The sequence below is a fragment of the Hylaeus anthracinus genome, unplaced genomic scaffold (assembly GCF_026225885.1).
Source record: "Hylaeus anthracinus isolate JK02 unplaced genomic scaffold, UHH_iyHylAnth1.0_haploid 4, whole genome shotgun sequence".
Classification (NCBI taxonomy): Eukaryota; Metazoa; Arthropoda; class Insecta; order Hymenoptera; family Colletidae; genus Hylaeus; species Hylaeus anthracinus.
Window position 1 is genome coordinate 1190122 of NW_026535289.1, and position 14002 is coordinate 1204123.

The following is a 14002-nucleotide window of genomic DNA, read 5'->3' on the forward strand; positions in this document are numbered from 1 at the left end:
TGTTGTTAGCGAGATACTTCAGCTTGACGTTTTCTTTGTGATTTTGTCAAGATTCAATCTGATTCTAATTTAGATGTATTGCAGTAAACCGTTGATATAACAACACTTGTTGGATCTACTCGTGATCCTTTATCGAGAAAGAGTAGCGAAAATACAAATTTCCATAACTCAACTGATATTATTACAGAATTATTATCAATGGATTTGTGAGATTCTCTCGGCGAGAATGAGCCTAAACACGATCCGATTCGACCTACTTTTAATTATGTCTAATAATAAGTTTTTCAGAAACGGTTTGAATGATGTTTAATTACAAAGAGTTCGAATTAATTCGTGATTGAACTCGTTCTCATTGGGAAAACATGATCAATCTATTATTGATAATCTCGTGAAGAAATATTCGCAAATACAAAAACTTCCATTTTTATTGCATTTAATTCTCCTAATTGAAATAGCCTCAATTTTCATTGGCACAATACAGAAAATTACATCAAAGCAAACTGGGCTTTCTTTGCTATAATGAAATCTTCTTCGATAAATATTCAGAATGTTTCAGTTAAAATAAAAAATACAAAGTTAAAAGGATTAATAATGAGAAAATAATTTTCATCGAAACATCGAAACTAAATGCGCGAGAAACTATTCACAGTGTAACGAACCATGATATGTATCTGTATTGCACAATGTGTCGTGAGTAGAGTTGAAGGCATTTCTATTTATTATAAATAACGAATACCAAATAAGAATAGTGCACAATGCTTTGTCTGCATAGATTTTCGTTCCCGAACCTCTTATCTAAGAAGTATTCAATCGTTATGTAAATGAGAAAACAATGCTTTACATGCACACACACACGTGTTTGTGTTCTGTATGCAATTGCAATACTGCATGTAATATTTGTGCGTTGTACGTGATTTTTGTGTGGAATGTGTGGTTTGTGCACTCTATGTGAGTTTTCTGTGGTACAAAAATACAAGAAAATATTACATAAATAGCACCAAATGTACATTCCACATAAAAATATAAATACGACACAAAAGTTATATTACATGCAAAAATATGGTAGACAAGCTACACAGAAAAATCAAGTTATCGAATCGTACAATGACGAAAGTACGACAAATACAAAAATCACATACAACGCTAAAATCAAAATTTCTACTCAATAACCTAACAAATACCATATGAAAATCATATACAGCACATAAATACTAAACACAACACATACACAAACACATTTGTACGGAGAACAATGTTTTCTCATTTATATAACGAATAAATACTTATTCTTATAGCAAATAAAAGAATACCAAATAACATCTTACTTCTCTATTTTCTCTATCTACATGATACTCAAATCGTTACCAACAAGAACCGCAAATAACGAATAACAAGTAGCAGCATAAATTATTCAAATACGAAAGTTTCCTGCAAATAATGATATAAGTAGCCGAAATTACTCGAATAACGTCCAACTCTAGTAATAAATAACGGAAACGTTTTTCTCATGATTCGCATTGTGCAATAGTCGATTGAAACTGGTTTTCCGCGCACTTAGTTAGTGGCGCTGGTGTTTCCATGACGTCAAACAAGTTTCGAGCCTCGTATTGAATGGTCTAGCATCCAATGAACCATTAAACAAAATCAAGCGCAAGTATTTCGTTAATATCACTTGCAATGAATTCTGTCAATGGAATATTAATAGTTATGCTTAATTAATAGGCAAAAGTAAATTAATCGAATTATTATTCTTCATGTCTACAAAACTGTTACCATAAACACTCACGATTACTCTCGATTAGGAACCGTTCCAGTTTGCTCCTTCTAAATTGTACCATGAGCCCGAATGTGATTCAAACTTTTCTAAACCGTGAGCTCGCAAAGATTGAAGAACCACTGTTGAAAACTATCGTTACCGTTCGGGTTGCAGCGACTGCCTGCCACGCGATAAAAAAAAAAAGAATAGAAAAAAACCGCCAAAATTGCAGTATTTCATGCACGCATCGAAATCTCGAGGAATTCTCGACGAGCGAATGCGAAAAAGTGCACCGAGGGACACATAGGCACCGCGGCTCGCGATATTTATGTTGGCAGCAAGGGGCATATTGGCACGTGCACACGTACATATTTGCATACATACATAACTCGCACACATACACACGGTAACCCGTACACAGAGAGACACGCGTACACACCCACGGTACACTACACGGATGGCCTACTAACCTACGTTTTTATAGCTCGTCACAGCTGTTTGGTTGGCTGAACTGTTACAAGGGAACCTTGCTACGTTCCACAGTCTTCGCAAGATATATTCTTGTCCACTTCGTTTATGGTTTATGGTTGACTCGTTTAATTCGATTTGCGATGTTCTTGTTGCATGGCCCTACCCGCGGTGCTCGAAACGGCGACGAGAGGTCAATACCAACGACAAAGGGGAGGGGAGGAGGATTGTTCATTGGGATGGAGATGTAGTCGAAAACGAACCACAAAAAGCGACGGGGTGCCGAATGACGCCACCGAAAAATGCGTTCGACCGTACACCAATCCGCTCTAACGCTTTTTACGGTTGTCCCTCGCAATATCGTTTTCCGCCGATTCGTTTTATCGCGTAGAAGGGGATTTACGGGGTCGTGGAATAAAAGTGAACGAAGGGTATCTCGAATTCTCGGTTCGAGGGTGGTGGGAGGGGAGGGTGGGATGTTTCACCGTGCAACGTTGTAAAAAATTGTACGCCCGATGTTGTTTCGTTTGTGGAGTGGATTCTAGACGGATAAGAAAAAAGGGAGGGAAATGGACAAAAAAAAGGAAAAAAAAGGAAATATAAAAAAGAAAGACGAATCACGATTCGAGCACCGCAGGCCGCACATACGTTGAGGCACGCATATATACGGGCAGACGTACACGTATCTTTGTAATATTCTACGTACAGATGTATACGTATGTATATAAGCGTGTACACAACGTCACGTATGGTATACATATATACATATATATATAATTTCTTTCTCAATATTTAAGATACGTATATAGCGTAATCATATGGCGTATTGTGTATTGCGTATACTCCTGTAGTATTCAAAGGATATGTTCCGGTGTCTGCAATCAGTTTCAAACTGGCGCGAAACTGGATCGATCTCCGTCGGCTTTCCCCATTGGCTCCGGATGGTGCACTCCAACCATAAAGTAATTAACGTTACTGGAGAATTAACGCTCGCGAAATGAAAATTTATATATTTGTAATTTTCCCTTTTTTTTTTATTTGTTTTCTAAGTACGAGAACGATAATTCGATCGTTGACCGACGCGAACAGTGTACCACGAGAATAAAAACGAGTTACTTTAGAAAAATGAACGGGTATCGCCAAGTTTCCAGCGTTCTCGAGCTCGAGGCTCGGTCGAGATCCAGAATGCGAGTTTGGAGCTGAATGTACGAGACTGGACCCCAGGTGTTGAGCCCTGTGCGGAAACCAAATCAAGTCGACACTGTCACCTGGGACGTGACTCGCGATTTTTATATACGTTGGCGAGCCTCCACGATATCCGTCCCCCAAACGTCCTATCCTCCAACTTTATCATCGTGTCCGTCGACCTTCGTTCTGTCGCACGACGAACGGCGTCGAAGTGGCCCCCGTCGGTGATCGTCTCCTCGGAAATTTGTCCTGTCCGCGACTACGTACTGTACAGCCGTTTCTTCACGAGAAACGGGCGAGGAAGGCAGTTTTTCGATCGATTTGCAACCCAACCCGCTCTTTCATCTTTCCCTTCGAGACAGTCACCGGCGCATCGGCGAACGATCTCGAAACGATGCCGCAAGAGGGTGGGGGACACCCTCGCCCTCTATTCTCGTAGATTCTGGACACCGCGTATTTATCAGACGGACGTCTACGGGTAACGAAGGGAAAGAAAAAGTATCGAAAAAAGGGAACTAACAGTGGCAAAAACAAAAAACAAAAAACGAAAAAGACGAAACGAAATCCGTGAAAACGATTAAGCGACGAAAACCGAAAAACCGTCTGCCCTGTATCCTTGCTTCCCTCTGGCCAGCCGACGATCGCATAGAAAACGAATGAGTATAGCTCGTACGACGTTCCGACCACGATCGAGACTATACGAGTACTGTGTCTATAGATATACATATATATATTTCTTATATTTACATTACATTATAGGTATAAATACAACACCTATATGAGCTGTATCATTGTCAGTGTGTGCAGTACGCTTCTGGTCGCTATGAATCACTATGATGCCGTACACCATTGTATTATATATTATCTTTGTGTGTGTGTGCGTGCGTGCGCTTGTACGATCGTGTGCACATTAATCCACGCTGCGTTTCGCGAAATGTGTGCACGCGTACACACAGACTAAGCCACACACTCGTCGAGGCGCCGAGGAGCACAACGCAACCTCTGCTGGCCCGAACGCGTCCTCGGACGAGCCTCTTTTTGCCTTCCGTCACATTGGTCGTACACACATTGCGTTGTTTTTCCTTTCTTTCTTTCGTTTTCTTTCGTTTCGTTTTTTCATTATTGTTCTTCTTTTTTTCAGTTTCGATTCGCTTTGCGAGCTTCTGCTTGAAACGCTTCTGTACACAGCTTCGTCACTATGTTCTCTAGGCTCTAGCCACCGTTCTCCTCGTTTCTTACGCTAGACTTAGGCGAACGCTCAAGCTACGCGTCGACGCGGCTCTTTTCTTGCCAAGGATAACTTGCTAAGTCTCCCCGAGTATGAAACGACGAATTTTCAACCTTGAACAATCTTTATATTCGACGTTTTGAATAATTTGTTTCCGTGGAATCTTTGTATGTATAAGAGACTGAGGTTATGATTATACAGTAAAAGGAAATGGTGAGAGCGAAGGAAAATAATATTTACACTGCTCATCGGTGTAAAAGACAGTTGCAAAGGAGAAAAATATTAATGAAGACACTTGTTTGTCGTACATACAGTTAGTGTAATAAGTATTCGTACAGGAATCAATTCAAAATAAAACTTCATATATTTATTTTATTAATAGATTTTGGGGGAACAAATAATTAACCAACATTCCTACATATTTTTAGAGTAGAATTTATGTAAATTAAAGTTTATTATTTTTAATGTTAACCCCTTATTTCTTTTTTTATTAATTGTATTTTAAATTGACCGTTGTACGAATAATTCTTACACTGATTGTACATATAAGGAATAAATATTGAAAGCAAAAATAAACAATTTACAAACAATTATTCAATTAGTGTTTTTGAACGAGCACCTTTTATACTCTAAATGAGTTGAAAATATTGTTCTCTGCTCTTGCCATTTCTCTCTATTATATAAACATCTCAACATCCTCAATCAGTTTACAGGTTATAATATACAATTTTTCTGAAGATGACTCAAAACCAAATGAGGCGAAACACCGATAAAAAAAAGGCTTGTTTAGGCACAACAGTTACTCACTTCTTATTAATTAGAATTATAAACCTTCTAAAGTGTTAAAAAATATTTGACAAAGTGAAAAATATACTTCACTGTGTCTTTCGACTACAGAAACGAACTTTTGTATTAAGTCTGACCTTAAATGAATACTTATTGCATTTTGTAATAATAAACAAGAAGAATAAGCAACATCTTGAAAAGCAAGAACGTTTCTTGCAGGGTACAAATAGTGGACGATCTCAAAAAATAATGACAGAATACAGGTGTACATAATGCTCACAAAATTAAAAAAGAAATGATTAGGTTCTCAATGTCGTAATAATATGAGACTTTTTATTTCAATAGTTCATGTGTCATACTTACCTTCGTTCGTGAAATGTTACATATTAAAAGCAAAAACTGTTTATCACTCTTTTCTAAGATTATAATTTTTCGTTATCACAGAGCAGTATTACAAATACACAATCAAAAATGACTATCAATTACACTAATTTCACAAACAAAAAGGGAAACAGAAAATTCCGAATAACTCTTACAGAATTAATTTCCAAATAATTAACTTCCACAGTTAATCTACTACAACTATATATTCTCCATCCATTCGTATGTGTACTATACACCTCTGAGTTCTTCATTCGTCTTTTTAGATCGCCTTATACGTCAATTTTAAATTTTAATGTGTCAGGTAATGTGGGAGAAGTGCAGGGGAATATTAAGCAAACAAAATAGTTTCGTTGAACACTGAAAATGGCTGATAGTAGCACTGATAAATTTAAGAATACGATGAATCAGGAAATGTAGTACGACGGATTAGATGTCCAGCTCGCGTCACGACAGTGCGCCTGGAGGAGCGCCAAACGAAGCAAAGCTTGTTGTCACGACGGTGTTCGCTCGAAGTGACATCAATGCCGCATTACAACGGCGATACTTCCGAGCTCACTTGAATTAATTAACGTCGCTTTTTTCGAATTCGTAAATCACATCGGAACCCCCTTTACGTGCAGTGAAAGTTCTCCAATTAATAACAAGCGACTTCTCCCTTCCCACACAATGTTCCGAAGCAGTAATCGAAACTGAGAACTCGTTCAGGCGTTACTTAAAAAATGAATGAAACTGAATATCGAAGTAGGGGATTCATCGTGACATGCTCCACTTGAAGAGTGAACTTTGACTGCGAGAAATGATCAAAATATTCGAATGGTTAGACACAATGGTTGCTGTGCACTCACGTTTCAACTTTTTTTCAGCGTCTGGTTGCTCGTTTTGGTGAACCAATCTGAACAAAATATTAAATATCAGCTGGTAGGGGTGGATCGAATTGATTCTGGCTGGTCCTTTTTTCTTTTAAGATGGAGTCGAATTAACTGTTAATAGAATTAGTTACGTTGGATCAGTTTAACTGAATATTATTGAAACAGTAAGAATACTTGTAATTTATAAAGAAGGTTAGACGGAAGAACAGTTTATTTTAAGAAAGAAAGATTGGTACAGGTAGGAAGTAGGTGAATCTACGAGTAAAAATAGATCAAAAACACAGAATAAATTTTTTTCCAATGTCGTTTCGTTTTTGAACAAATTGGCTTTGAAAGTGTTTGGGGGACGCTTGCGTTTCAATTTAACGAATGAATCTATCTTGGACGAATTTATGCTGAGTATATATAAAGTATTATTATTATCTTGTGTGTATAGTATGAAAGTAACAGTTTATACCCAAAGATGCTAATTTACTCCAGTTTACTTTATACGAACTTGCTAGGAAGATATAAAGAAATCCATTCGTTCAGACTGGACGAAGCACGCGTGTGTCCCCCGTACTTTCAAAATCCATTTTCCATGTCTCTTACGAAAAAATATTATTCTACATTTTCGATTTATTTTTGTATGTGGTATTACTCATTTCTATTCTTACGATGGAGTAATTTTTACATTCGAAATAATAGTAGTATATATCATGTTACATTTTTAAAAGAAAATTTAAAGTCTAATTAGTACAAACAAGACTTTGTACAAACTAGTACGGTACCAATGGAATATTATTAAATACATACACATGAAAATAAAGACGTGTATTAGAAAATGAACTTAGAATTTGTAATATGTACTATACAGGAACTTATTCAAAAATGCAAAACGTAATACGATAATACATAAAGTAGAATCACAGCACTGATTTCGTATGAATATTCAGCTTTTATTACTGTCATTACTAAGATAATTAGCCAAAACAAAAAATATATCTGTCCAAATAAAACGTTAATATATATTTATATATATTTTTATTATTATACGCTTAATAATATTATATTATAACGCTACTGTAGTTCATAGCGTCCCATTAGTTTCCCAGTGTTTCTCTTTATTCATAAATAGCATATTCTATTCTACGGTCACGAAATTCAAAAACGACCCCATTCCAAGAGTCCAAATATCATTTAACTTGTAATTAAAATTGAAATTCACACACCATATTATTCCCATATCTTAAATTCGACCTTAAGGCGGTGCTCGCATAACGTAATTCGATAAATCCGTATATTTAGCTGACGCGAGGCTCAACACGCGTTGAAAACGTTAGAAAAATATCGTATCCACGTACAAAACGGTCGATGACGACGGTAAACGTCGCCTCGAGTTGAAATCCCTCCACCGACGTCGAGCCGTGAGTGTCAGCCGTTATTGGAGTTGTAGAATGTCCAAGTTTATACCGAAAGTTTTCCGGACCTTTTTGGCGAAATTTCGCGCCTCTAACGGTTGCGAAAATTCCGGAAAGTTTCGCGTTTATAATAGTCGTAAAATTTCTGTCAGCGCGGTCGACCGGTGCCTGAGCGAAATAAAAAATTGAAATTCGCGTACCAGCCAGAGAAGAATGCGAACGTACACCGATACACCGGGAATTTATAGCCGTAATTGTTATTTATCGGTCACGAAAACGTCAAATTTTTGTTCTACCTTTTTTTCCCCCTTCGATCGCAGAATTCGCGTTACTGCATCTGGCAACTGTTCCTATTGGTTCCCTGCGAATATAACAATCGCTCTCGTGGTATATTCGCGGATAAATTTTGCATGGATAGACAAAATTATTATGTGTGTGCATAAGTGTTGTAGGTTTTTGTGCTGAATTATTTTATTGATTGAATGAAATTACGCATTTTAAAAGACATTAAGAATGATGTTAGATCAACCATTAGGATTTGTTATTCATTTGCTCGGATGCAGATTGATCAGTCATACCAACGTCAAATAAAATTACTTCTGAAATACTGGTATGTCGTTTCCTAGCATCGGACACAGGTTACCTAGAAAACTTAAGCATACACCTAATATTATACATATGTATACAAATTTCGCGACTTATTTGTGAATCTTCGTCGATACACTAAATTTATATTATGTCAAATAATTTTTTTATTATTATCATAGAAGTAGGAGAAACAATAATACTATGAAGTGAAGTAAGTAATGAGTAGACTATGGATGTTTATGCAGTTATGCCAAGTGGAAGAATGAAGAAAATATCAAATATACCTTTTGGTTATGATTCCTTGGTTTATATTTGTCAAATTTGTTTTACCATAAACGCATAAAATTCGCCAGTTATTCATCAATAATATACATGGTTCTCCGTTTAGAAGATATGACGTACTTTTATTTATCTAAGTTTTAATTTTATTTCAGTATCTGTGAAAACAATAATTTGGATAACCATTCGCAGTCTAGTAATGACATTCTGAAACGTACTTACAAAATATATAGCCCGTGTGGAAATATCATAACTTATTTAAAAAAGGCTACTATGTATTTTCTCATAAATTAAGTAAACTTTAAAGGTAAGAATTATATACAATATATATACGTATACAATATTATAAAATAAATTACGAAATTTTCACACATTCTTTGTATTTCATAGATACTCTTTGGTCATTGATTACTTACTTTATCCAACAAAAAATTGTTTTTACTCCCACACAAAGTCTGTTATCATAATGAGAAGATACAAAGTTTGAAAATAAAAAAGGTTGCATGAAAAGCTCGAATGTAAACACGAATTACGTTGTTAATTTTCATGCGTGGATTCGTTAGCCTTATTTGCATAACAGATGAAGAGTTTTTGATCCGTTATTTGCTCAATAAAACGTACAATCAGGATTATAAAATGAAATAAAACTTGTCGTTCAACTAACAAAAGCTGGTATAAATCGCTCTGTGGCGTTTTTACTCGTCGCCTGTTATTCAGGAAGCAATGCGCATCGCGTCGTTACCTCGAACAAACTCGGTTGCATAACCGGAACGGCGCGACTGTATTTATGTACCATGCGATTACAATCTCGCAGGGACAGTGTACTGATAACAGATGCGCATCAAAAATAATTTTCAATTCACACACGTCAACTTCTGTCGCGTGAATGTACCTCCACATATAAATTGAAGTCAATTGAATTTTGAATACAAATGGAAATGTCATTCGATATCTACGCAAATGGGATGATTCAAAAGTCGATCATAATTTTAACAAAATTTGTAGGAACAGGAATTGAATTACTCTTTAAAGAAGTTTTTACAGCAGTAATTCTGCTGAATGGAATATTTGTAGAATATGTTTATATTTGTAAAGACGATCAGAATTATTTGAACAAACTCGATATTTAAATCTGTATTTTAGGGATTTTTGAAAATGAGGTTGGTACGGTAATAAGTGTTTAAGGCACTTTTACGACAGCGTCTTAGCATATACTACATGCGTATTTCCCAACTTTTAGTTTTCGCATACTTCATACAGCTCAGCATTTAACAGAGAAAAAATATTATTTGCAAGCCATAGTAAGGTATAATAATAATAGTAAATTGAATTATGACAATATATCAATGCCTTACAGTTCAAATAAAAAGGTGTAAAAGTTTATACTTCAAAGATATTGTCATTGTAGCAAACTAAGAAATCAGTCTCTGGAAGTGGATGTAGACCGTACTGGTCAGACATATTCTTCGCGTTAATTTTTACATCTTCATTATATAAAAAACTATTATATTGGTTGCAATAGGTAAAAGACATTTTAATTCTATTAATTTAAGGAGTCTTAACTTTAAGGTTAATTATTAAAATAATTTTATTATGTTTTATTATGTTAGACTAAATTAGTTGACACTGCTTATATTCCCCTTTACTCATGGTACATCATGGTACATCCTTAAACGGAGATTCATTTTCCTAAATCACAATTATACTCTCAAAAGCTAACGAAAACTACTGTAAAAGGAATGTGTATCTTATTCGTTAAAATTTGTACCCCTCTTTCGTAATGTATAGAATTAAATAACACGTACTAATATTGTGGTCGGACATATTAGTATAGATTATGGGCTTTTTTACTGTCGAATTTAATTCTGCCTAATTCTAACAACCATCATAATCATGAAACATATCTGATAGTACAGTTCTCTTCAGGTTCCAACAGTACAAATGTCCGGATATTAAACTTTCTTTAATACAGTGTGTTGTACGAAAAATAAAATTACTCTACAGTAAGCACAGTTCAAATAATAGAAATGTTCTTCCATCAAGGCAATCTGCTATAGTGGATGTATAGGTGCGAGCAGTGAAAAACCGATGAATTTTTTGGGCGGTTTTTTCTAATTACAGTATGCGTATGAAATCATTTGAAGGAAGATTAAACGATATATTCCTTACTTCGAATCAGCTATAAAGATATATCAATCGTCTCCGAAAACGGCAAAATTGTTTTTTATTAAACAAGAAATTTATTTGAAATTACACAAATTTGTTAAGACATTTACGTGCCAGCGCTCTTAAAACAAAACTCAATTGTTAGATACAGGTTTTTCAGCAATACTATCAATTTCACAAAGACAGATATTACAAGAGACACGCATTATACTGATTTCTCATAATAGAAACAATTTTCGTGCAAGATGCGACAATACACCAATTCATAAATACAAAAATTAGGTGAAACCTTCGCGAACAACTACTCTTTAAAAAATCAACAGTTCGTCAGATTCATCAGCACTAACAATTTTACCGAGTCAGACGTTGAAAGAGACGTATGTGATACGAAAACAGCTGTTACTAGGAATTTTCACCCCAGAACTTTCAGATCCCGCTGCATATCGTTGCCACTGTTACCAAATTCGAAGTTTCGATTAGACCTAAGTATTTACAGTTAGATTTAAGATCGTTACTCCGCTATACACGTAGACAGGTGCATGCCGTTTGATAGCGTCTCGTAGCATGCTTGCACGTACATAGTTTTGGCCAAGTAGTCGTGGTATATGTATTGGAATAGATATATATAATCACTATATACACGGTCCATGCACCTTACCGCTTTCGCGTGTACACACGAAATACCCTCGCGTCGCGAGATTCCCCTAACTGAGATCGACCACGCCGACAGGGATCCGGCGCGATTGAACCGTGCACCAGGCGATACGGCTCGGTTCAAGCTGTGTAATTTCCAGTTGTATCGAATTATCTTGTGAAACTGCAAACTATCGTTGAGATTTCAAGCCCTGAGACACGAATATACAAGGGCGACACGCCCGAGAACAGAATCGCAGGTATCTCCGTTGCCTTTAATGATGCGAGACAAAGTTGGCGAAAGGAATTATCTGAATCAAAGGGACGCGTGAGACGATACAAACAATAAAAAGTAATTCGTAAATTATGTTTTCTCAAGCATTTTATTAAAATAGAGTGCTGATTCTTATGGTCCTCTTCAAAGTTTCAAAATTGTTCAAATGTAATACAATTACGAAATTATGTTTATGTTGAAAGGGAGTCACTTTGTCTCAACTTTTTATTTGTTTCCACATGAAATTAATAATAACATGATTTCGATTCATGAGTATTTCACATTTTCGACCTATTATACCTTTAAATCACGAATACTGTTTTATGTTATACGTTCGACCTATTTTCAAATGAAATTAATTGTGAATTGGAATCATGAAAACTACTTTATTTCACACTTTCGATTTATTTGTTCGTAAAATAAAATTATACCTGTAAATTCATTTATATTAAATATTTGATTCCACCGATTCAATATATATTCACACAAATCTTGATCCACCCAAAATTGTGGTCTAAAGCATAACAAGGTTTGTACAAAACCACACGCCTCAACGAATAAAGATAATTCTCTTCCCTTACCTTTTTTCGCATAATCGAGAAACGAAGAGAATGGAAATATTTGGAACGCTCGTGTTTCAGCTGATTCAGTCTACATAAGCATACGTCTACAATTTAGCCATCAAATATTCACTTCCTAGAACTTGCTCCTATCATCAAGAAATGAATTGAATGGAAATATTCGCAACGTCTGTTGAAACTGATTCAGCCTACGTAAGCATACGCGATTTAACCACGATTGAGCAATCTTCACGGTGAAACCGTGATCCTTTGAAACTTTGAGATTTCTTCGAATTGTTTTAAACAAAAGGTAAATCTGACGAAGCTTTCCGGGGCGTCGATCGATGCGTGTATTATTCGAATTTGATAAGTGAACTTTTAATAGTGTCTTTGTTAGCTTGTAAAACTTTAAGCTCGTTTAAATGCACTTGCGTGTAATTACATCCACCTAATAATAGAATAATCAAGAAAGTTTGACCAGGAATAATAAATCCAGCCATCGGGTATGGCTGATTACGCTCGAACTCCTCGCCTCGGTTACTTAAACTTTCTTTATCGGGGCGAATTACTCGGCCGGCGGGCGCTGAATTTACGACGAGGAGCACGCTACAACGTTTGATGAATTCGCCCCGGCCGCTCAGCACGACCAAATGAAATCACTTTTACCGTTCGATGAAGTCGAACGATGTAATCAAAGTTTAAACGAAGATCCTTGAATATTTCAAAACGCGTAACTTCTTTCCGCGAGAATCTATTTCAAGACGTTTAAATTGCGGTTATTCCTGCTCGACGATCAACTATTAAAGCGACGGGAACCGTTGAATATTAAATCCCTTCGCTCATCTTTCTTCCTCGTACCTATATATCCATCTGTTTCGCGCTCTCTCTTGAAACGTTTCCCGCAAAATCGGGTGCATTCAATTGCAAACTGATTTCCACCTCATGCGTAAAATTTTTGATTGAGCGTTTCACGATCTTCCATTCACCTGAACACAAATAACTTGCCGCGAAATCATTTATTATCGATGAAAGTAATTCAATTTTACATGATTTTTAAGCTGCCCTCGCACTCGAATCGTAAACGTTGATATCACGATGGATGTTTTGGCGTAGTATGTATGTATTCTAATTCGATAAAAGCCAAATGCGAGTAATGACCGTAGGATTTATCGAATATTTAATCCCGATGTTTCGGTCATGGGGTTCTTTCCACGTGAATATTCTCAAATCAAAATCATGCCAATTTTGTTTAAAGATTACAACTTCAATGTTGTTTATATTCAAGCCTTTTGTTTGTCCATTGATAAGTAACAGTTTTAACGGACACATTTTTTATTTTCAGATCTTCAGATGTAATCCGACAATCTTCAAATGAAATAGCTGTATAAGTCAGAAATATGCATATTGAAAATATTACTCATTA

At 36.0% G+C, this 14002-nt stretch overlaps 1 protein-coding gene across 12 annotated transcripts in view; it reads left to right on the plus strand.

The window, feature by feature from the left end:
- Positions 1-14002, plus strand: part of LOC128895084 (gamma-aminobutyric acid receptor subunit beta) — a 234612-nt gene that overhangs the window by 166873 nt on the left and 53737 nt on the right. The gene's annotated exons all lie outside the window — the stretch shown is intronic.